General features: G+C 41.9%; 1 long non-coding RNA gene across 2 annotated transcripts; it reads left to right on the top strand.

The window, feature by feature from the left end:
* The first annotated feature begins 1616 nt into the window (after positions 1-1616).
* LOC309532315 lies at positions 1617-22948 on the top strand. Of its 2 annotated transcripts, none has more exons than XR_014219736.1 (4): positions 1617-1740; positions 15250-15382; positions 20339-20461; positions 22822-22948. It is a non-coding gene; the product is annotated as an uncharacterized lncRNA (long non-coding RNA). The 2 variants fall into 2 exon arrangements; XR_014219737.1 differs by having other exon boundaries at positions 20336-20461.
* The last annotated feature ends 2472 nt before the right edge of the window (positions 22949-25420 follow it).

Genomic DNA, 25420 nt, shown 5'->3' with positions numbered 1-25420 from the left:
TAAATATTAATTACTCATTACAATCTTTAAAAAAATTATAATAGTACATAATTATTTAACTCATGAACTCAATGCTAAATTCCAAACTAAATTAATTTTTAGGTTAATTTATTACCTTAATTTCATTTAAGATTATTAAATTTCACCGCTGACACTTTAATGATATTTTACTATCCTTATGATACATTTGCATTCATTTCTAACAATTTAGAACGCCAATTTTGTTTTGTTTTTAAATTTAGTTTTTTAAGCCAATTGCGCATTTAAATGTTAGTCACATATTTACTGGATGCAAAGTTTCTTGAAAACATTTTTAATATAAGCATTAGGGTCACCAAGGGCTAGGTTTCATCATAAAACATCCATAAGTATTTATTTATTTATTTATTTTAAAAAAATGTATTCCAACCTTTCTCAAAGAGGATATGGGGTTTGTCCCATTTTACCTAACAACAACCTTGGACAGGAACACTGTGGCTGGCCCAGGGTCATCCAATGAGCATTACAGCTAAGCAGATATTTGAAATGAAGTCTCCTAGATATACATTGAGGACTGTCTCAACTCCCTCTCATTCACCCTCTCACTAGTATACAAAGACTCTCCTCCTGCAAGAGAGGTGAGTGGTTGTGATCGGGATCCGGACTCCGCCTCAAGCAGGGGGCGTTAGCCCCCTGCCTCCCACTCACCTGACTGGTGCCCACGGGCAGGCACCCAACCAGGTGCCTGCGAGGGGGTGTGTTTAGCAGCCAAAATTGCTGCGGCACCAGCCTTCCGGCCTCACTTTTCGTCGTCCTGTCGCGAGTCACCCACCCTCCACTCCCTTAGAGCTCAGGGTCTCAGTTTTCTTTTGGCCTTGCTATGGACCTTAGGTTGGTTGCCCTGGTTGTCCAGGGGGCCTGGTTGGAATTTTTCCATTTGGCATTAGGCTTTTTGGTTTTTTCGCCTACCTCGTAGCAATCGTCACAACTTTCGTGGTATTGGTGGGTAGGTTACGCATTGGAATAATGTGTTGTGGTGCTTCGAAGGGCTAGGTGTGGCCATCGCCTGCGCCTTCAATTTTGGGTATTCCGTTAAAGGAATCTGGCGGTCATGTATTCTGACTGATGCCTGTGTGGCATCGGGCAATCGGGCTGAAGCCGGCTAGTCAATAGGACCAATGCCTAAGCCAATACCGCTCATTCCTGTAATCAATAAAGTTGTGGCCTATTTCACCCATTAACCTAATACTTGGTGTCCTGTGTCTTTATTTATTCCTGGGGAACTCGCCACACAAACATCTGACTTCATTGTGGGTGGAACATAGCCTACTGTTCAAAAATAAAAATGACAGTCATTGCCCAGTGTGATGAAATCTTGTTTGTTTTAGTGGGGCTTGTGTAATGTATTCTGTCACTATATACATTGCAAAGTGTTTGATGGGGGAAGTCTTCTATCTGGTCAGGTGAAAGTTGGCTTAACTGTCATGGGGCAGGGAGCTTAACTGACCACTCAAAAGGGGTTGGAGACAGAACCCTCAGTATGCAAAAGAAGAATAGAAGATATTCATATTCCGATTGGTGGTTGCAGGTTTAGAATTCTTAGCTAGAGAGTGTGATTGGCTGGGGCTGGATGGGAGGCAGAAGAAGCGAGTATTTAGCTGGATGTTAGTCGCTGGGTGTCAGTTGGTGATTCCTAGTGGACAGGCAGAAGATGACGACAATGTCAGCAAAGGAAGAGGATTGAGAAGGAAGGCCTGAGAGGTAGGCAAAGTGGCTTGGTGGATGGAGTAGCTGAAACATTTGGCATATGCGGAAGATACAAGGGGAGAACCTGTCTATGGTGCTGAATGGTAAGGGAGAGGCAGTTTAGAAGAACAGACTGGTGTCTGGTAGGAGAGCCTGAAGAAGATTCCAGGATAGGACAGCAGATACAGACATGTGTTTTAACAGGTCAGGAAAGGCTTCAACAAAAGTCCTCGGTATTACAGTGCTGGGGAAGCTTAACCCTGATTCATTGTAAGAAGGCAGGCCGATGTAGGCTAACTGAGGGCAGAGGTTGGAGGGGCAGCTCCCTATTTCCTCCAATGGATCAACTTCCATTCATCCATGCTTGTGCTTTCATTGATTCTTCGAACTAAAACCAAAGCAGCTTTTTGCTACCCATGCTCAAATGAGCAAGTAGTTCTATAAGCTGGTGAGGACAAAGGTTCGTGATTAGAAGTGGATTGTTTTGCTGCCAGGCTTTTAATACACAGTAGTTTCGTCTACAGCCTCTGAGTGACAGCCTGGCTTGCTTCCTGCATTGTGTAATTTGAGATGACCTTAGTTTCACACACCATAGATGAATAGGTCTGTTAGCTCACGGGGCTTTTCTGTAATTGCGTTCAGGTTAATATGTGTGGCCTTCGTCAAGTTACATATGTCAGGGCTACAGTCTCTATGGCATTGTCTTGCTGTTTTGAAATGTAGATGGATCCTTTCATTGCCACATTCCTAGAAAACTCTTAGCACCATTTATAATTCTAAATGAATTTCATGGAAGGATTTCTCTCTGCATTTTCTCAACAGGGCTTGGTATGAGTACATTTATTTCTGCATTCCTTTAACTGTGTGGCCTATTTTGGCTCCTTGGGCTCCAGACTTGTGCTATAAATTTAATCCATTTATCAGCCAAGGATTAAGCATCCTAGCCTCAAGTGCAAAGCTAAGCAGGGTCCGGTATGGTTAGGGTTATGTTAAGTGCACATTAATTCCCACTGAGTTATACTGTGCTATACTCAGTGGGTTTTTTTCTTTAAAAATGTATAGCGGTACTCTCATTTTGACTCAAGAAAATCACCATTTTATCGTTCGAATTGGGAAAAATAAACACTGTAAATGGACAAAAGTACAAAAATTCACAATTTTTTTTGGGTATGCGTACCCCTGCACCCCCCCAGAAAAATGCACTGGCTATACTAGTAGTTTCCTGCCCTAGGTGGATAATGTTTTTGGCGTGAGTGAGATTTGGGTAATGTGAGAAGAAAGGTGTTGATGGCTTTGAACAGTTTGCCAATCTTATTTCCTTTTTTTAAAAAAAATGCATTTTTATTGAAGTTATACACAAAAAACAGACATATATGAAAATACAGAGAAAAAATTACAAAGAAAAAAGAAAAGAAAAAGAAAAACCACACATCCGAAAAAAGAAAAACACACAATCTGAACTTCCCTCCGTCCTTTTGATAAGTATCAAATATCTCCTTCCATTACGTATTTGATTTTCAATCTATAGTCTTAAATTCATTCGCTGGTCGTATTGTTCTAACCCCGTCAATTCACTTTAAGCATTTATTCCAATATATTTCCAAAATTTACTCCAATTTTTCAGAAATTTCTGTTCATCCTGATCTCTTATTTTACCTGTTAGTTTGTCAAGCTCAGCATAGTTTACCATTCTAATCTGCCAGTCCTTTATGTTGGGGATGGTTTCCACTTTCCAATATTGTGCCAACATAATTCTCGCTGCTGTGGTGGCGTAGAGGAATATCGTCCTATCTTCCTTTTTAATTTCTTTATCCATCATTCCCAACAGGAAGGCTTCAGGCCTCTTGGGAAAGGTATACTTAAATATTTTTTTAAGTTCATTATAAATTAATTCCCAAAAGCCTTTCACCTTTACATGTCCACCATAAATGATATAGGTCACCCTCCACCTCGCCACATTTCCAGCATCTCTTATCCTTTAATCTATACATTTTGGCCAATTTCACAGGGGTATGGCATTAAGAGAAAATATCTGGAAGATGCCAATCTTATTTCCTAGTTTGTGATCTTGAATTCTTGATTAGTCAGATTTACTGGCCACCCCACCCTAATTTCCTAGAACTATACTTGCAACAAGTAACAAGGTAATTATTTTACCCTAACCCTTCTGGTTCAGAGAGACCAAAATCCAAATGTCTTGTACCACTTCCAAGCAACATCTAGGATGTAGTTTTGGAAGGTCTCTGAGGAGAACATTCCAAAGCTGAGAGGCTGCCATGGAAAAGGCACCTGTCTCGGTATACCTTTGTGGATCTGATTTGGCAATATACATTGCATGCTTAACAGTGTCACCCACACATGTCTGGTCAGAAGTAAGCCTATTGTTTTCCATGCAGCTTCCTTTCAGCCCCAGGGAGCACTCCAAATTAATTCCAAGGGCCTTGATGGAACTAGGGGAGGAAGATATCTGTTCAGATCTAGTCTATTAGGCTTATATACACACAGAATATCATGTTTTATATTTCTATGACTGTCTCTCTGTCTGTATTCTGACAATATTGGAGGAGGTAAGATAAAATTTTATACTACTTTTATACCCTTTTATACTACTCATTCTAAGGAAAAAGGCTGTATTTTGAACATTGTCCTTAATAAACAGGTAGCAAAGAGCAGTTTCTTTGCAAGCAACACAACCTTAAACACAAATAGTTACCGGTATTTTCCAGAATTGAGCTGACACTGAGATTTGCTAACAAATAATTTCCCGGTGAAAATTCTTATCTTGCATGAAAAGGAGGCTTATGACCAGGCAAGCATTTCTCTTCATACAAAATTGAAACTGACTTTCCACGGATAACACTGAAGTTCAAAAGACAACGGAAGTCTCTCCTGCTCTCTGAAAGTTCAACCAATATTTTCCTTTCTTTCTAGAGTGCTGGGTGAGAAGTTTATGGGAGGCCAGAACTGCTGCCACTGTGCTTTTGTTACCATGTGATTCCACTGCAGCCTTTCATTTCATGATTTCTTTGAAACCAAAATGAAGAAGAAGAAGAAGAGTTTGGATTTGATATCCCGCCTTTCACTCCCTTTAAGGAGTCTCAAAGCGGCTAACATTCTCCTTTCCCTTCCTCCCCCACAACAAACACTCCGTGAGGTGAGTGGGGCTGAGAGACTTCAGAGAAGTGTGACTGGCCCAAGGTCACCCAGCAGCTGCATGTGGAGGAGCGGGGACGCGAACCCGGTTCCCCAGATTACGAGTCCACCGCTCTTAACCACTACACCACACTGGCTCTCTATAGGGTTTTCTGTGTGTGGTTAAGCACCAACAGCTTTTATAGAATGAACTCAATCAAAAATGGCTCCTTTGCTTGTCTTTATCTTTGTGCTTTTCACTTTGTAGCCCAACTGATATCCTTTCAGCCACCTGTAAGCCATTAGCACTTCTGTTTCACCACACGTTTCCTTCAGGACCACATTCAAAACTTAGTGCAAAATAAACCATTGCATGTATGGTTGTCAAGAAATGATGTCCCTGTGTATGAATCATTGCTTAAGCCCCTGGTCTGATATTTTGTTGTTGTTGTTTAGTCGTTTAGTCGTGTCCGACTCTTCGTGACCCCATGGACCAGAGCACGCCAGGCACTCCTGTCTTCCACTGCCTCCCGCAGTTTGGTCAAACTCATGCTGGTAGCTTCGAGAACACTGTCCAACCATCTCGTCCTCTGTCGTCCCCTTCTCCTTGTGCCCTCAATCTTTCCCAACATCAGGGTCTTTTCCAGGGAGTCTTCTCTTCTCATGAGGTGGCCAAAGTACTGGAGCCTCAGCTTCATGATCTGTCCTTCCAGTGAGCACTCAGGGCTGATTTCCTTAAGAACGGATAGGTTTGATCTTCTTGCAATCCATGGGACTCTTGAGTCTCCTCGGGTTTATTTCTGTATGGCAGGGCTGGGGAACCTTTGACCCTCCTGATGCTAGTGGACTACAACTCCCATCATCCCTTAACTTTGGCCGCACTGACTCCAGCTGATGGGAATGGAGTCCAACAACTATTGCAGAGCCAAAGATTCCTCAGCTCAACACTTTTCCCTACTCTGCGCCAATGGCATAGGTCTTGCTTTTACTTTCCACAAACGATGACCTGCTCACAGGTTTATAAGCAACTTTCTGAAAAGGATGCCTTGGGAAAGGCAGCTCACTAAGCCACATCAGGCAGAGCAATCCATCACCACCCCTTATTCTGGGCTAAAGGGGTTAGAGTAGCAGTGGAAATAATATAAATGGAACTGAAATTGCATGGAATATACTGGGTTAAAAGTACATATCTGAACTACTAGAAGTGATGTTGTCAGGGGTTCAGGGACAGAGGCACAGGTGAGGGGGGAGACGGAGCGCGATGGGGAAGAAACCCAGGACAGTGAGGAAGAGGATGACAATGATTTGAGGTCTTCCATGAGTCTCTCAAGTGAATCGGAGGATTCCCAGAAGGGGGCGCCCCTGGTCAAGCCAAGGGGGGTCACGGGGGGACTTGCCAGGAGCAGGGAAGCAGCAGGGAAACCCCGAGTGGGAGTGGGAGATCGAGGTCGGCTTCCCAGGAGGAACGGAGTGAGAAGGGTGGAGTTCCCAGTGTGACACACGGAGCAGAGCAGGAAGGAGACAGGGGAAGGAGATCGGGGCAGGACGTCCTGCCGGAAGGGGCGGAGAGTAGTACAGGGAGTAGTGTAGCTGTCAAAAGGAAGGTCAGGGGTAGCGAACGCGCGCCAAGTTCAAATGTGGAGGCGCGCGGAAATGCAGAGAGCCCGGAGGAGGAGCCTGGCCCCAAAGCACGAAGGAGGGGGGAGCAGGCATCTGAGGGATCCGCGTCAGGGGAAAGCAGGAGGGAAGGAACCCAGGGGGGCAGAAAGACCCTGCGGAAAAGAAAGGACAGGAAGAGGTGGTCTAGCACAAGCCTCTTAAACTGGTGTAGAGGCGGGACCGATTCAGAGGGGACTTCAAATGTCTAGCCTAAGAGACGCGCGGCTGCGCGCCTCGGTTGTGGAACCAATAATGAACTGCAATAAACATCCTTGTATATAAGAAGAGCTTGGCGTTGGTCTTTTGTGAGCTGAGACCTGAGGCAGCCCTTGACAGATGTGCTCCAAGTATCTCAGATACTTAGAGACTATGACATTCATACAGAAATATTTTGACTTTATGTGCCAATGAGAAAGCAGTAGCTTGAATGCTGTTAGGATTTCATCTAAAAAAGTGAATGGCCATCAAATGTTTCTGGTCCTTTAAGAAGAAAAGAAAAGAAAAACACTGCTATTTGATCCTATGACCTCATGTAACAGTGATGGATTATGCAGGATGTCCCACATTAATAGGCATTTTCAGCTCATTCTACACCTTGATTTCAGTAAGAGGCTCATTATTCTTTTTTAATCTCATATTCATGTGGGGCATGAAAAGGACAAAGGCATCAGTTTTGAATGTAAAGGGTTCCCCTTCGCACTCCAACCAGGACAATGGTTCTCTCCTATTCACTTAAGGAAGTAGGACTATCTAAAAGTTTAGGTCCTAAACTTTAGGAATAGATTCTTAACTATACTGGCAACTGAGCACTAGGGACTCAGTATGGAGTTTCCTGCCTGGGAGATTTTCAGGAAGAAACCTGCTTCTACAGCAGTGCTCAATATTTGATAAGTACAGCAGTGGTCAGCACCAATATCAGTTCTCAGCTGGAGCAGCAGCTCTTAGCAGACTCAGGCTGAATTCTCAAAAACATTTTAACACTGTTCATGCCTACCCAAAAGCTTGAGTTTAATGGCCTTGAACCCAGGAAAATTGGTACAGGATTCCACATGCAACAGGGAGTTCATCCCCCCCCCCAGTTGTGTTTCTGAGCAAGCATGGTTAGGACTGTAGTGCATGACTACAATCCTTATGATGGCAATAAATGACCAAATATATTTGGTTAAAAGAAGGGAGACAATAGATAGGAGCCTCCCAGGAATCTTGGTTTCTTTTTACAGGCTTTTATAAAAATCAGATGCAACCTTGATGTGAAGACCACAATCCTAAACATGTCTCATCATAGCCAACCAGATGTTGGGATTTCATTCCTCCCGTTGCAGGATGTGTGATTGTTTTCATCACATGTCTGTGTTGACATTCCATATTGTTGGAGTCATGAGAGCGGAAGTTCAGTTACACTGTTCCATTGTGTAGTACTTTTGTTTTTCTTCTGTCTTGGGGATAAAGAAAGAGAGAGGAGCCATGTTTTCTTTTGTTCTGTTTTGTACATAATAAAGTAGCTTAGAAATCCACACATCCAATGCTTAGCTTCTGCTTGAACTCTGCTATTGTATTGTGTGCATATATCTCCGGATACAGTATGTGTCACAGAAGCGCATCAGGAAAGAAGAGTGATGAATCATCCCAAGGGTTGCTTGGGGGGGGGGGACATAGCTGCCTGGCATTCTCTAGTTGGTGCAAGAACCCCAGCGAGGTCTATCTCAGTGTACCCAGGCACCAACACCAGATGCCTATGGGAGCAGCCCTTTCTCATTCATATACACATCTGTCAGTCCAATGACCAGAACATGTATGAATAAGTTAAAAGGCATTGGTCCATATATATTGGTCCATGTAAATATAGGTCCATATAAAACACACATACACATATACTAGGAACTCATCTCTCTCCATTGTGATAACAAACCATTCTTTCCTACTCTCTAATCCTTGCTGTTTCCTCTTTACTCCTGCACTCTGTGTCTACCCTCCATCACTCTGGTTATCTCTGAAAGCCAAGATTCTGTGTGCAAAACTAGCAATATCGACATCAAAAGGGGCAGCATCACTACATGATCTCAGACTTCAGATGTTGCTGGACCACACATGCTGCTCAGTGCTAATTAATTCACTTTATTCCTGCACACCATGACTTGGTTCCAAATCCTCTGTCGAAACAGCAGCTGAAAGGCTTTGATTCGCTTCCAAAAGAGCCAAGAGCAATTTGCTCCTCTGCAAATTTTAACGCAGAATATTTTTCCAGATATTTTTTCAGAATATTCCAATATTTGCCAAGCATTCTCTGTATATTTGATGCCCTGTCATATTTTATTTTGCCATTCGATATGTGGCATTTGATGTCGCTGTCTGATCACTGGCATGGTAAGCACTTTAGTAACGGACAGTATTTAGCATCCAATAGCATCTGTCAGATGGCATGCAATGGTATCTGACAGTGTTTGACAGCCTCTGATATTTCCTAGATGATGCCAACGAGCACTTGAATTTTGGAATAGACTGTCACATTGAAAGTTTGTATCTGAATTCTGAAATGTTGCAGTGAAGCTAGACTAGAGTATGCCAACTTTTGAATATTAGTTTTCATTCTGATTTCTAGTTAAACTAACATGAGAAATTTCTCATGGGCATGGTCTTCTCTGTGAAAAGTAGCAATGTGGGCATCACATTCTAGTACCACCCACCCCAAGTTGCGGCAAATGTTCGCTTTGCCCCATAGTAGAAAGAACCATAACCTGCTAGAACTAGACTCATAACGTCCGTTGAAACTGTAAACATTTACGAACCATGTTTCATAGCCTTCAACATCTTGGCTTCGGCAGTATATTAGGCCAAACTACACTGCCACCCAAGGCAGCTCATATTTGTTCCCCAAAGTGCTGTTCACCACCACAGCAGCTTCATGGACAAATAGCAAGGAAGGGAGCACCGTGGTAGTAAATGTCGCCCCCCCACCACCACCAAAAAAAGACCTTTTGGATCAGGGCCCCATGACTGCTTTTAATTCAAAATAAACATTATCAGTTGCTATTAAAAGCAAGAATAATGTAACCTGTGGGCTGCCCCCCTATGTGTTTTCTTCCGTGCTGTTACAGTCTTTTCCATTTTCTCTGTTTCAAATGTTTTCCCTTATACGAAAGTTGTGACCTACACCTGTATTGGCTCCTATAATATTATTCCTGTCCTTTATTCCCATCATCAGATGGTGACTGTGGAAGGCCTATGCATTAAGTACAAAAAGGTTCCAGATACATCATGCAAACACTGTTATTTTGGGTTTTCTTCTTTCTTTGTTTGTTTGACAAAAATTGGGGGTTTTTCATATCTGTTGTTGTTGTTGTTTAGTCGTTTAGTCATGTCCGACTCTTCGTGACCCCATGGACCACAGCACACCAGGCACTTCTGTCTTCCACTGCCTCCCGCAGTTGGGTCAAACTCATGCTGGTAGCTTCGAGAACACTATCCAACCATCTCGTCCTCTCTCGTCCCCTTCTCCTTGTGCCCTCCATCTTTCCCAACATCAGGGTCTTTTCCAGGGAGTATATCTAGATCTTTATATGTAGTGAAGTAGTGGTAGAGACACTGAGTTTAGTGCAGCAATGAAAGCAATTTAGCTTATTCTAGGGTTGCCATATTTCATATCCAGACACAAAGGTTGTTGAGCTTTCCAGACGTTATGGTAACCCTAGTTTATTCATAAAATCATTTTTACAACACTTGAGACTATCAAGTAGTATTTGCTCCAGCCCATAGTTCCAGCAAGGTTAGAGGGGTCTGTTTTGAGAGAGAGAGAGAGAGAGAGAGAGAGAGAGAGAGAGAGAGAGAGAGAGAGCTTTCTTTGATATAAATCAAATCTATATATGTTGGGGAATAGCCATCGTAACATCTGTGCACCTCATTCCTTGTTCGGAAGTTCAGAATGTTCTATCTTGAAATTGATTTCTAAGTAATATATAAACATTGTCCACTGACTGACCATCCTTGAAAGTTTATATGCTCTTGGAGCTAAAGATGTGAATGATAAATGCTGCTGACATATGTAGCAATGAATCATTTTGCTGGATTTTCTGATATATATTTTTAATCGTAGCTTGAGCAATCGAAGTCTATCTTTGGGTTTACCCCTATGAAGCAGCCAATTGAAAAATAACCCCCAATATTTATTCCCATTTTAATGGGAAAATCCATGGAAAGTGACGGCATCAATGTAACCACATACACATTTTAGAATTAAGGTTGATCCATCCTTGGAGATGCGGAAAGGGCTTGTTGACCATGGATTGTCTTGCCTTTCATGAATAAATTCAAATGTGCCATTTCTGATACAGTAACATATCAAGCTGTTACTGAAGCAAAGAGTATAATTTGAAATCATTAGGGTCCATATAACAGATAATTTTTATCTAAAGCCATATAAAATTTAAAGAATCTATTGCAAATTAAGGGCATAGAATAGGTATCTCAGACTGGAAAAACAACTTGTTTGCAAGTCACTTAAATGCCAGACTACTATTGTTCTTTATTTCTGCCTCCTGTAGTGGCTCAAGATTGAATTGGGGTTTGAACCCATCTGCAGCCAGAGATTTCACCAATCTAGTAGTGGGCAGGATCAAGTGGTGGCACTCAACCAACTTCCAGTTGTCTGTGTCCCTGCCCCATACTGGGATGGAGAGGGGGCGGTGAAGCTTCATCATGGTCAACCTTGATGTTGTCTTGCAACTGCGTACTGGGAGAATGTGATGGGCCCCACAGGAAATCAAGGTCATGTGAGCACTGCCTGCCCACCCATTATCCACTACTGAACCAATCCCTGGGTGGAAATGACAGTCTAGGAAACAGTCTCCAGTGACATCATTTGCAGTCCCATAATTCCTAGCTCCATAGCCCTGCAGCAATCTTTGTGGAGCTGCCATTTCCCTGCTTTTCTGATTTGAATTTCAAGTTTGGATTGTTTCATCTGTGTCTTATTTTAATTATGAATTAATGTAGCTGTTTCACTATGTATTTTATGTATTGGTAGCTGTATTTTTTATAAAGGCATCTGAAGGCAGCCCTGTTTAGGGAAGTTTTAAATGTTTCATGTTTTATCATGTTTTAAATATTCTGCTGTGAGCCGCCCAGAGTGGCTGGGGAAACATACAACCATGTATGTATGTAAGTTTATTTATTTATTTTTAATTGGCAGTTATGTTTTTTATTTTGTTATATTGCTGTTGGCTTTTATTTGTCTGTGAACCACTATGGTGCTTCTTCTCGAAATGAAAGGCCTTATATAAATTACAACAACTCTCCTGGCCACCTTGTCCACAATATCTAAACACACCTACCATTACTGCACAGGTACTTCCTTGGTGCTGATTTCTTACCATATTGCAGCCAAGTTATTTAGGACCTCAGAGGTGAGGATCAGCACTGTGAATTTTACTTGAATCGCAATAGAAACAAAAGCTGTGATTTTTGTGCTAGTGTTTCGCAGAGACATATTGTTACAGACTTTCAGAATCCAGATGTTAATGACCAACTGTAGCTGATGGGGCCTAATAAGTGCTAATATACTAAGATTAAACAATCTGGATATTTTTAGTTCATTTGTGGATGAGAATCTATGCTGTGCAATATTGTTATCAGCTTGTTCACAACTAGCAGCTTGCGCAGTTGGTTCAATCAATGAGTGACAATTAGATTTTGGATTCATTCATCAATATAAATGGAAAGGAGTTACTAGAGGAAAGCACAAGTGTCTCTAAAGAACAAAGTGAATCCTTTTCCATTTGGTATGATATACTGACATAAACCAGCAATTGGGAATACATGAAACATGGTATTTTATAATGCAAAATGGTTATAATGTCCTAGAGGGTTTTGAAAACCCACTTTTTAAAACCTATTTGAATGAGAACAGTTTTGCCATCATTTAGTTTGGTTTACAAAGATGTTGCTTTCAACACTTAAATGTTAATTTGTTGCCCAAAGTACAAACATCATACATCCCTGCATGAGATACAGTGGGTACCCACTATTTTTGTGCTTTCTAGAAATGATTGAAGACCTTTTTGATTCAACAAGCTTTTCCAGTTGAGTGAAAGGGTGCTTATTCCCTGTTGTTTGTAAATCTCTTTTTAAAAGAATACAATGCTATTTGTTTTTTTTTGTTATTTTGTAAATCACCTTGACACTAATGTGGAAGGCCATTAATAAATTAGTAAACTAAATTTACTAATTAATTAATTAATTAATTAGTAAACTAAATTTATTTGGGACGAGGGAGGAATTTGTCCTCCAGGCAAATTGGGCCAGTCTGGGGGTTTTGCCTTCCTCATAGCAATTGTCACAGATTGGGCAGATAAGGCACTGGGTTGTATACCTAGTCAAGGTGGATCAGGGGGGTGAGTGGGACTCTCACCACCCACTCCAAGGGATAGGGGTATCCCGTTAAAGGGTTCCAGGGGGAGGTGCTTCCATCTTTATGCCCAGGCGGGGGCTGACGGGTTAGAGTAATACTCCACAACAGTGATCTTAGAAGTCACCCCGCTTTTATGTATGCCACGGGGTGATCCTTAAGAAGAGAAGAAGAGTTTGGATTTGATATCCCACCCTTCACTCCCTTTAAGGAGTCTCAAAGCAGCTAACATTCTCCTTTCCCTTCCTCCCCCACAACAAACACTCTGCGAGGTGAGTGGGGCTGGGAGATTTCAAAGAAGTGTGACTGGCCCAAGGTCACTCAGCAGCTGCAGGTGGAGGTGGAGGAGCGGAGACGCAGTGGACAAGCTAGGAATAATGTAAATTATACATGGAGACGGGACCTAGGAAAACTGCGATGAGTCAGTATCATTCTGCTAAATGCAGATTATTCTTTTTTAGCCTTCAAGTACATAAACTTGATTGGATCATGCCCTTTTCCTTCAAGCTGTTCAGAAACATCAAATAATATGCCTTTGTTATACCCTTTATTGTTATTTCATGTTAGAATAACCATCAGTGCTACCAGGTAACGGGGTATTGTATCACAGATCTGTTGCTTATTTTGAAAGGCAATGTTATTCTAATTGAAACATATTGATTTCCCAGCGAATGTACTCATTTTTATATTGGCATCTCAAGGTTCAGGGAACAGAATTAAATTGTAATGTGGCAATGTACTCACATTTTAAATTATTTCCTGTTCAGGGCTGGCACAGGACAACAGTTCGAATGGCCCCTTCCTCCAATTGAAAACCTGCTTGTGTGTGTATCTGTATTGTCCATATAGTTCATTCTGGGGAGCTCTCACACCTGATTTATTTATTAACTTATTATCCTTTATCATAATTTCAGGGACTTTAAAATGGCATATTGTGGAAAAGTGGGGTATAAATGGTCATATATGTTTTTTACTGAAAACATTTTAAATACCTTTAAAATAAAAAAAAATTAAAAATGAATTATTTTTTTACTGAAAACATTTTAAATACCTTTAAAATTAAAAAAGTAAAAAAAAATAACAAAATTAAGCTCCCAGCCACTTAACTTGGAAAATGACCAGCAGCAGGAGCTACTTCCTCCAATCCTGTGACATGGTGAGTCAATGGAGCCACTAAACATTTATGGGAGAGGAGCCACTGCTGATCTAGGGCAAAGCTTTTGGAAGGACAGAATATAAATATTATGCTATATTATACTGAATTTGAAGAGAACCTTAGGCAAGGGTAGCAAGACAGGATGAGAAGGGACAGGCGTTTCTCCCATTATACACACACACACACATATACACACACAATCATTTTAACATTTCAAAACTTGACTTCCTTCCCCCTCTTTCTGCGGTTCCTTACATTTATTTTTAATACCTTCTGCATATCCAAATTAACTTAATTTGCTCATTTATTCATCTACTTTCTCTCCCATAATATCTAATGAAGTTTCTCCTAAGAGGAGAGGGTGAGCAAGAAAGTGGAATAGTTCAATGCACATATATACAAAAGATGTCTTTTCAGTTCTTCCCTTTTCAATAAATGTACATCACTTCAGGGATTTCATTTTCATAATATGGCCTATCCTTACATAATGTTATCAGTCTTCTTTTGACTAATAAATACCTGCAGGCTATCTGTCTCCTAGTTCTCGTATTATGTAATCTAATCTCTGCTACGAAGAGAACAAGTAAATTTTCATAGTTTTGTTATAGCAAACAATGGAGAACTCTACAGGGGAATGATTCCCTCGGAATAATGGTGGAAAGAGCATAAGAATCCTAAAATAACCCTCTTCTGTGTTCTTCTTCTTTCCCCCATCACAAGTGCCAACTTCAAACAACTCTGACTCAGACATTGGTTTCATTGAGTTTAATGGGACATGTTGCCATGTGCAATTTCATTGGGTGGATTTCTCCCACAAACATGAATTAACCAGGTTTTGTGTGAGCAGATCAATCAACCTTAATCATTACTTTTGTTAAGAACAGGAGATTGTTAAGAATGGCACCTAAGCTGCAGTCCTGTGATACCTGGATAGGAGTAAGTCCCATTTAATTCAATGGGATTTCTTCTGAATATACATGCATAGGATTGTGCTGTTACTCTCATTTCTAGCTATAGTCACCCCAACACACATTGAAATATTTTAACTCCACTGTGTCTGGTGCCCCTTAATGATTTATGTATCAGAAAGGGAGGGAAAGGTGAGATGTATTGCTGTTAACCAGCACCATAATGTGATCCTGTTTGTGAATCCAGTATGATACTTTCCACCAACTAGGAAGGATCCTGCCTGAAGCCATGGAGAGCCACTGCTATTGACGGTAGACAATACTGAACCAAATGGATCATATATAACACACATCCCTCGTACTCTCTTCTCTGAAATCACTAGACAACTTTGATTCTGGTAGGTAAGTCCACTCCCTAGCGATGAAATGCTGATTCTATGGCTGTCAATACCATACCCAGTCAGCCAGTGTGGGGTAGTGGTTTGAATGTTTGGTTGGATTTGGATGGGATAAATCTATATTTAAATTTCCTTCTCAGTTATGAAGCTCCAGAGTGGTTTTTTTTGGAGGGGCAATTTCTGATGGAAATGATGATCTAGTTCTATTATGGGTTGGGGGGGCAGATTCTCCTAAATTCTGGAGTGTCAGATCCCCCCCCCATAATTCCTAGATGTAGTAAAAGTTAAAATTAATCCAGGTTTGATTAAGCTTTGCTAAACACAGAAGCCCCCTGGATTTAGTTATGCTAATGAGCCAAGCCAGCTTGACACAGCTAACTGGGGTGGATCTACACTGATCTGTTAGAACGTTGTAAAAGAAATGTAATATGGCTCTCAAGGTAATTTTCCATTGCCAACAGATCGCTGCTCTACAGCACCCCCTGGTGCTGCATTTTTATAACACATTTTAAACATTATAACCAACCAGTATAGATTTGCCCTCCATGTGCCAAGGCTGGTGATGGCCCATCAAGGGCAAGACTGCCAGACAAGGGGGAGTGGGGTCCATTGTTTTCTGGGTGCTAGTGGGCGGGGGCAAAGGCCAGGCTTAGGGTTTCAACCTTGAATGATGTAGGCCAACAGAAGGTCCTTGGAGTTGGTTAGCTGTAAAAAGAAGGGGCAGAACTCCATGTGAGCTGAGGATGACAGTCTGGATAGAAGAAGAAGAAGAAGAAGAAGAAGAAGAAGAAGAAGAAGAAGAAGAAGAAGAAGAAGAAGAAGTAGTTTGGATTTGATATCCTGCTTCATTACTACCCTAAGGAGTCTCAAAGCGGCTAACATTCTCCTTTCCCTTCCTCCCCCACAGCAAACACTCTGTGAGGTGAGTGAGGCTGAGAGACTTCAGAGAAGTGTGACTAGCCCAAGGTCACCCAGCAGCTGCATGTGGAGGAGCGGAGACGCGAACCCAGTTCACCAGATTACAAGTCTACCGCTCCTAACCACTACACCACACTGGCTCTCAGAGACACAGAGGATGCTTTTTTGCTGTCCTTTGAATCCAATGCTACCTGAAAGGGGGAAGCCAGAGTTTCATAGTATGTGCTCTGCAAACCCTCCATCTAGGTGCTGGTTGTATATATGTGTGTAAATAAAACCATATATCCTAAAGACACCACAATCTCCATTGTGCCTAGTTTCTGAAGAAAACACAAACCCTGGGTAAGTGCCTGAAACCCCTGATATTTCACACCGCTAGGAGATAGGGGTGGCATATAACACTATAACCAGGTCCTCTAATCTTTCAGGCAACACCATTGGCTGGTACAACTACATAGAGAACTTGTTCCTTGCTCCTCGTACAACAAATGCAACCCTAATAAATAATTAGAGTTTAGAGCGCTTGATAAGCCCAGGATGACCGTTAGACAAACAGGGATGTTAGCAGAATTAGTACATTCTGCCACACATACACAGGCCCTCTCCTTCAGTTTTGAGTGGAATTTGTCTGGAAAGCCAAACGTTCCACAAAAATCTGCCCCCAATTTTAGGGGCGTGGATAATCTGCGCTGATTTTACAGCTCTTATCTGTAAGCACAAAAGGTGGATAATTTGTTGCCTGGGAATTTGCTTGTAATCCTCAACAATTATGCCATGTAATAGGAGTTCTGATGACATACATTGAGATTATGATGTAGTTTATAGCCCCATCTAGTGATCCAGCCACCAAAATACTATCCTATACTTCCGATCAGGTGGAGCACTGGCAATGTGGATAACAAACCCAGTGGCTGTCCTTATGATGAACACTTGCAAAATTGCTTGCACTTTGGGGTTAGCCACTAGAGGGAAGAAAAACCAACACATGGAAAGAGAGTAGTGATGAAAAAGGCCATGGCTAATTAAAAATCAACAGTGCTTGGTTTAGCAAATTATACATTAATTAGTTTTCTATGGAAGTGGACAAATAAATGATTATCAAAATTTGTTGTCGTTACTAAGCAGCAATAAAAACAAAATTTGCCAGTTACTGCTATTTGTTATGCTAGCAGGTTATGGATGTACAAGTTATAGTACTGATTTCCCTCAGATTTGACTGAGGAAGTGACTTGTCTGAAGCAACCCAATGAACAGCCAGGCTCAGGAGGGGTTCAAACCCCAAATTCCACCTGCTGCACCATCATTGCAAAAAGTACACCCACTTTCCTGGTTTTATGTCTCCATTATAATCCTAAACACTCGGCTGAAAGCACAACCCTGGTCTGCCCTAAATACAGATAAAATTTCCTGAAAACCTCAATGTCGTGCTTAGTTGCAGATAATATTTTTAACTCCCATCTCATTCCTTGGTCTTAATGAAAAGCAAGTTGTTTTTTAACTAGTGCAACTGAAAAAAACATAGTATTATATTTTTGTACTTGTTAGAGTCATAATATTATATACACTAGGGGATGGGCTGTGCACACATCTGGGGGTGGGCAGGAGGAGCTCTGCTCCTCTTAATAAATAAAAATACTAGGCTAAAAATAGAAATGATCAGAATATCCACTCTGACTTTATGCAAATCCATGATTATGATGTGGTATAGAAATCCTCCAATGGGAACTGTGCTATTACATTCTTATGTTTTTATTAGAATGAAAGATATATGCTACACATACACACTCCAGGATTTCCCAAAGTAACAAGCACATTTAACTATATGTATGATGCTGCAGAAATAAAGTACTGAATGTGGTTCGATTCATATCACACACACGGCATAAAATTCTGCACGTAATTAGTTGATCTTTTAAAAAAACATGCAATGCACGAGCAGTTCAGACATAATCAGGCATTCAAGCAAGTGGCAGCCTGATGTAGACAAAGTTCAGTCAGGTCAGAACTAGCAAATTCTGTGTATAAATCCTTTTAAAATGGAGCCTTCCTCCATCTCTAGCAATCCCGCAAACAAAAAAACACCCAGCAATACTTGCTGGTGAAGGAAGCACTCACTTAATGTCTGGGGACGTGCATACTAAATACTCTGTGCTTTGCTCCAAAATCCTAACTTGCTGTTGGACCATTGGTCATGTTGGCTGGAGCAGATGGAAGTTGGAATTCGTAAACATCTGGAAGGGCACAGCTTATCCATTCATGCTCTGCAAACTGACCATGAGCAAGACTGAAGATTTGCCAATGGTTAACCCAAATTAATAATAATAATAATAATAATAATAATAATAATAATAATTTATACCCCGCCCTCCCCAGCCAAGGCCAGGCTCAGGGCAGCTAACACTGAATATAAATTACAATAAAACGTAATAGGGAAGAAACAACAACAGTTAATTAAAATACAGCTTAAAATGCAGCCTCATTTTAGTAGTAGTCCATAAATCAAGGCCATAAAGGGAGGAAACATCAGATATTCACCCGACAGCTATCCATGCTGGTCTTACATGGGCCAGCAAAAAAGCCAAGGGGAAATTTATATACCAAATCCCATATAAGGGGTCAGAGTGAGTCCAAGCCAAAGGCCAGGCAGAACAGCTCTATCTTGCAGGCCCCGCAGAAAAATATCAAATCCCACAGGGCACTGGTCTCTTGTAACAGAGCATTCCACCAAGTCGGGGCCAGTGCTGAAAAGGTCCTGGCCCTAGTTGAGACCAATCTAACCTCCTTGAGGCTCGGGAGAGAGAAAATCCGAGCTAGGAGTACCTTCAGAGTAATAGGTCAAATAGTGTGAATGAGAGAAGAAAGATGGCTTGATCAACCCCTTCTCGGTCTCTGTAGGCACCTTTGGCTCCCTTCTCAGATGTTGCAACTCCACCTCTCAATCTTTGTTGTTGTTTGTCTGTGTCATGTGTGTGCCCTTTATGTAGTGAGGTTCATATTGAGGTGTTAAAGAGTCCACAGGGGTTGCATGATGAGGCATCTAACTTATGAACATCTAGAGGAGAAATGGGGTACAGACAGAATTCTCACCTACCCTGCTTGTAAAGAGAACTGGATATTCTATCATGTGACAGGATCAGGTACTTATGGGTGAGAACAGGGCCTCCTTATCTTAATTTCTGCAACACCATAAAGCCGCCAAGAATGTTTATATCAGGGTCATTTTAAACCCCCAGTGCCTAGGACAACCATAGTTTCATTTGAATTGGAGTCTGTTTCCAATACCCTTTAAGCAAAACCCTTTAATTAATTAATTAATTAATTTAATTAAATTAAATAAATTAATTCAATTTGTATACCACCCTTCATCCATAGATCTCAGGACGGTTCACAACATAAAAATACAAGATATAAACAAAAACAAAAATACCAACAAATGAGCCTCTCCCGACCCATTAAAACAGGGGGGAGGGAGGGAGGGAGGGAGGGAGAGAGAGGGAGAGGGGGAGAGAGAGAGAGAGAGAGAGAGAGAGAGAGAGAGAGAGAGAGAATACAAGGAGAAGGAACTGGAAAATGGGTAAGAGAGTTACAAACGATACACCCTTTTGGAGTTGGTTATAAGCCTGAACAGATATGAGGCTTGTAGAGATAATATTCACCAAGTTCATGACACTCAGATACATCTCTCCCGAAGCACCCATCCTTTCAAGCTTTACAAAGAAGATCGCTGCAATCTTGATTGCTGTGTTCACTTAACCGCATACAAATATGTGGGTTATTGTATTGAAATAAACAAAAGAGCAGACAATCAGTTTGGACTGTTTTCACTGTAAATTGGATCCGCATTACGTGACATCATATGCATACCTTGTGCAAAGCCAACCCAAAGAGCCATAAAAATGATGCGGCGAGGAGTCAAATCAATAAATTGTTTCTTTCCTCCCGCTTAATGGTGTATGCACATCAGATAAATTCGGTCTCATCTTTCATCCTGCCTTGGGTTTGTTTGCTTATTTTCCTCCCCACACTTTTTTTTTTTAAGCAGATGTTGATTCATTCATAATTCAGCGATGAAAACTCATACCGAAAAAAACCAAGCAGAGCGACACTCAAAGCTGCAGACGGCCAATATGAAGCAATTTCATTCAGCTCAGCGGACACAACACAGGTAAACATCAGAAGATACAGGAGATATATATAAGGCATAAGCTAGCAAGCTGTCAGGAATGGTGGCCAAGAGGGCAGGCTAACGGGTCGTTCAGCCTTCCAGTCCACTCAACCTGCATTGGACAAAGGATTTCTCAGTTCCACGCTGCTGCCACCCGCTCAGTTACAAGTTCAGAACCTGTGTGGCAGAGCCAAATATCTCCTCTCAGACCCCTGCAAGCCCCTAGATCATGCCCCAATTCCCCCCCCGTACCAAAAGAAACTTAATGGTAGCAGTGGCATGGAGCAGGAGTTGGGCAATAGCAATGATGGGGCAGATCTTCCTGGAGGCCTCTGTGAAGCTCCAACCCCTGGTGCCTCAGATCAGAGGTGGATTTGGGGCAGTGCCAAGCAGTGTGGCTGCACCAGGTGAGCAGCCTTCTCAAAGCCTAGTAAGCGTTTGCCCGGCTTTGGGAAGCAGGTGAGAAGCTCCAACGGGGTCCTAGAGTCCTCCTGCCTCCTTCTCAAAGTTGGGCAAGCACTTGCTGGTCTTGGGAAAGGAAGGCTCTAGCACCCTCCCAGAGCCTCGTGACTCATCCCCAAAGTCTACCTTAATCCGTCGCTGTGAGGGCTGGGGGGAGGGAGTCAAATTGCCTCGCACAGGGCAGCATATTACTAAGGTCCGATCCTGCTCAGATGCGGCTACAGCAGCATCCCAGGCACCAGGAAGCCTGGGAAATTAAAGCTCTTTGGGGTGGTTCAACTACCAGTACAGTGGTACCTTGGTTCTCAAACGCTTTGGTTCTCAAACTCCAAAAACCCAGAAGTAAGTGTTCTGGTTTTTGACTGATTTTTGGAGCCGATTTTTGGAGCCTTGGTTTTCAAACATTTCAGAAGTCAAACAGACTTCTGGAACGGATTAAGTTTGGCGCTTTTGTTTTTGCTATTTATGTTGTGTTTTTGTTTTTGAGGCTTTTTCAGTTAATTTGTTTTTGTGACTGTGTGGAACCCAGTTCAGCTACTGATTGATTGATTGATTGATTGATTGATTGTGTGACTGCGGAAATGGATAAAGGCCCCCCCCATCCAAACAATGACTATCATCAGTGCAGGGAAGAAAAAAAATAAATTTTTTATTTTTATTATCTACAATACTGTCTTATTTGTTTTATATTAAATTTATTAAATTTTATTTAATATTTAATTATTGCTTTCATTTTATGGATCAAAGGTCTCAGATAGTAAAATTAATGTTAAATTGCTGTTTTAGGGGTTGTTTTTAAAAGTCTGGAAGTGATTAATCTGTTTGGATTACTTTCTATGGGAAAGCATGCCTTGGTTTTGGAACACTTTGGTTTTGGAACAGACTTCCGGAACGGATTAAGTTTGAGAACCAGGGTACCACTGTACTTATTTTTTCACCTGCTTTTGCCTCCTCCTGCCTGCCTGTGGCTGCCCAGGTGCAGGGTTTGAAATGCAGATGGTTGTTCCAATGAAAAGGTTATTTCCTAACTTTCAAAGTTATTTCAAACTTTTCCCCACAGAGCTTTGGTTTCTTTTTAGAGGATGCCTGAAGGTGAATCCTTCCATTTTGGTTGCTTTTTTTAACCCCTGAATTACAGTGGTACCCCGCAAGACGAAAAACCCGCTAGACGAAAGGGTTTTCTGTTTTTCGATGCGCTTCGCAAGACGAATTTCCCTATGGGCTTGCTTCGCAAGACGAAAACGTCTTGCGAGTCTTGCGCTTTTTTCACTTCCCCCCCTTTTTCTAAGCCACTAAGCCGCTAATAGGCTTTTGGCCGCTAAGCCACTAAGCCGCTAACCCTTTAATAGCCGCTAAACCGCTAATAGCGCTAATCCACTAAGCCGCTAATAGGGCTGCTTCGCAAGATGAAGAAACCGCTAGACCAGGGGTCTGCAACCTTTAAGACAAAAAGAGCCACTTGGACCCGTTTCCGAAGAAAAACAACAACTGGGAGCCGCAAAACCATTGCGACATTTAAAGCATGCGCGCCGCTGCCCTCCGATCTGACAGTGGGCGGGAAGGTGACGTCGGGACGGTGCGTGACTAACGCATGCACCACCCCCATGCGACGTCACAGCCAGTACAGCGCCCGCCACAGTGGGGAGTGTCGGGGCGCACAATGCGCCTCCTCCCCTCGCTAGTATCCGCCCCAGAGCCGTGGCAAAGGTGTAAAAGAGCCACATGCGGCTCCGGAGCTGCGGGTTGCAGACCCCTGCGCAGACGAAGAGACTCGCGGAACAGATTATTTTCATCTTGCGAGGCACCACTGTATCCTAATTCTGTTTGATTTTTGTTTGCAAATAATTTGTGCATTAGCCGTCACTAAAAGCATCCTTTCCTCACCTCTCTCTGAACAGATGGTGCTTTTCAGATTGAATGGGATGATCAGATGTCCCTTTGCATTGAAGTCACATGTGAAAAACGAGGCTTCTAACACATTCATTCATGTTTCGAAGGGAAATAAAGCACTCTTGATAATCAGAAGCGGGCTTTGCATTGGATCAACTGCAGTGGGGTTCTGCTACAAATCTCTTAACTCGGAAGCTTAAGGCTGCACTGAGAGATGTGACTTTGAAGATCAGCATTGCACTTTAGCAAGCTAACAGGGTGTTTTTGCTTAAAAAACAAACCAACCCCACCTGCCCACACATTCAGTGTTTATGTTGGAGAGTTCAATGAGCTTTTTCAGAAATGTCTTCAAATCATTGAACAGTATAGTCTTTCACAGCATTTCTGCCAGAATGGTCATTTGTTAAAAACAGTGGCAGGTAAGGGAGGAAGGAAAGAAATGTGGTAGCTAGGACCTAGGCCAGAGATGGATGTATCAGTCCATTTCTGGTCCACATAACTTTCAGATGCGCTGCCTCCTAAGTATATTAAGCCTAGGGGTGGGTGAATCTGTCAATTTCAGTCTTAGGAACCCATTCATTCCTGCTATGGGTCATTTTCAGAGGTTCTAGGTTGCTTAGAGAAGGGAGAGCATATATTTCCTCATATGCCACAAATTTTGAGAACCTTGTAGATGACATTCAGCCTCAAATATCACATTAGTCTGGGCAAGTATTTTTCAACTACTGCTTGAATGACTTTTTAAAAAAATAAAGTATTAAGTTTTTAAAATGTATTTTCTGTGCCTTTCCCTTGCATTTTTAAATTCTTTTCTACTTTTCAAAGATAGGGGAAAATACTTGCCAGTGAGCATTGTGTCTTTTTATTTGTGACCATGCATGCACTCAGAATTATTCCTGGAATCAGTTCTCTTTAATTTTATGGCTCTAATCTACAGCAGCACAACAGCAACAGAATGTAAGAAACATGACCTAATGTAGCCCAGAAAAGAAAAGTAAAGTATTTTGAACTGTTTTCCACCAAACCTCCAATTTCCCAGGCTACTATGTGGAGAGGTTTTGTAGAAGATTAATCTACTTTTTATTCTTCTCCCTGTATGTTCTATTTACAATCACTATGCAAAGCTACATTGCATGTTTCTGTTATGTCCTAGTTTTCCTCTCCCCATTTCCTGATTTATTATGTTTTATTGTTGTCCCTTTAATTGCAAAAAGTCTCTGGGTAAGTTCTGCTTCTTCTCCCAAAACAAAATGGTAATGCAGGTTTTTGATTTTTTAAAAATGGAATCCCTTTTTGAACCATTTTATGTTTATCCTATTTTGCTCTTTGGAATGTGGCAGCCATTTTGTTTCCAGCCGTACCACTGGTGGAAGCCATTTTGTGATTGGTGCCCTGGGCACCTTCTCAAGATGCTCAGTGTGCCCTCGGACCCAAAAAGGTTAGCAACCACTAGGTATGACATTTCAGGGTGTGAATTATGTAGGCTAGCTTTTATATGCAAATTGAACCAAATTCCCCTCCCTATCCCTAAATGCACCCAACATTTTACTGCGGCTATACATTGCAGAGGAAGGTCAGCTGTGGCAGGCTGCCTTTCACGGACGCTTCATCATCATTGATCTCACCAATGAGGGACCACTGATATGCTTCAAGAGAATCAAAGGTTCCTTGGGAAATGTTCAAAAACCACTGTTATTAGCACATTCATAGGAGTGAACTCATAGGGGCAGAGGTCCCTTCAGCCTCACAATAAAATATTTGAGGGTTTGCCCCTCCCCCCAAAATTAATGGGCAGTCATTCAAATGTTGTGTGTGTGCCATGTCATGTGATCAATTCTGTGGGGCAGAACTTCTTCAAGTTGGCACCCCCGAGCACATCTGATAACCCATGGCCAGCTTGGAATAATTGGCATGTAAAATATTAATAGATAACATACAAGGGCGTTTGCCACCTGACAGCATTTGATAAATTACACAAAAGCCATTTGCCCTGGCTGAGCCAGGTTTTTTTCTCTTTTTTGGCCTCCTTAAATAGTAAGGAATCAGAGGCGCATTTAGGGGAGCACGACCAGTTTGCTCGCAACATGTGCCTAGCTGAGAGGATGCCACAGGGGAAGCCACAACAATGTCATAGAATGGCGCATGAGAGGCTGGGAGTTCTGAATTTTGGCATTGCATAGGGCGTCACTGAAACTCAACAGCCCAAAGTCTGCCATTGCCACAATGCATTTGGACTCTAGTTCACACCACCTGGTTAGAATAGCATAGTATTTGGGATGTTCCCACTGCCAAGTTTGAGGTATGAATGCTTTGGGAGCTTTTATATTCAGGATGAGACTCTGCTAAATTCAACCTTGCTAAAGAGAGCAACAGCTGTTCTGCATTCCATAGAATTCAAATCTTACCTAGTTTGGTATATCTGACTGAAAAACGTAAACAGAGAAACCCCTAAGAACCAAGGGAGAGTGTTCATTTGAATGACACTTACTTCCCTCCTTACTTCACTAAGGCTGCAATCCTATTCACACTTATGAAGAAGCCCCTTTGAACACAGTGGGTTGTACTTCTGAGTAAACAAGCATAATAATGTGCCATAATATGATTTTC

Source organism: Podarcis vaucheri (assembly GCF_965113315.1).
Source record: "Podarcis vaucheri genome assembly, chromosome: 5".
Lineage (NCBI taxonomy): Eukaryota > Metazoa > Chordata > Lepidosauria > Squamata > Lacertidae > Podarcis > Podarcis vaucheri.
Note: the sequence above shows the minus strand (reverse complement) of the source record. Positions and strands in the feature narration are given on the sequence as shown.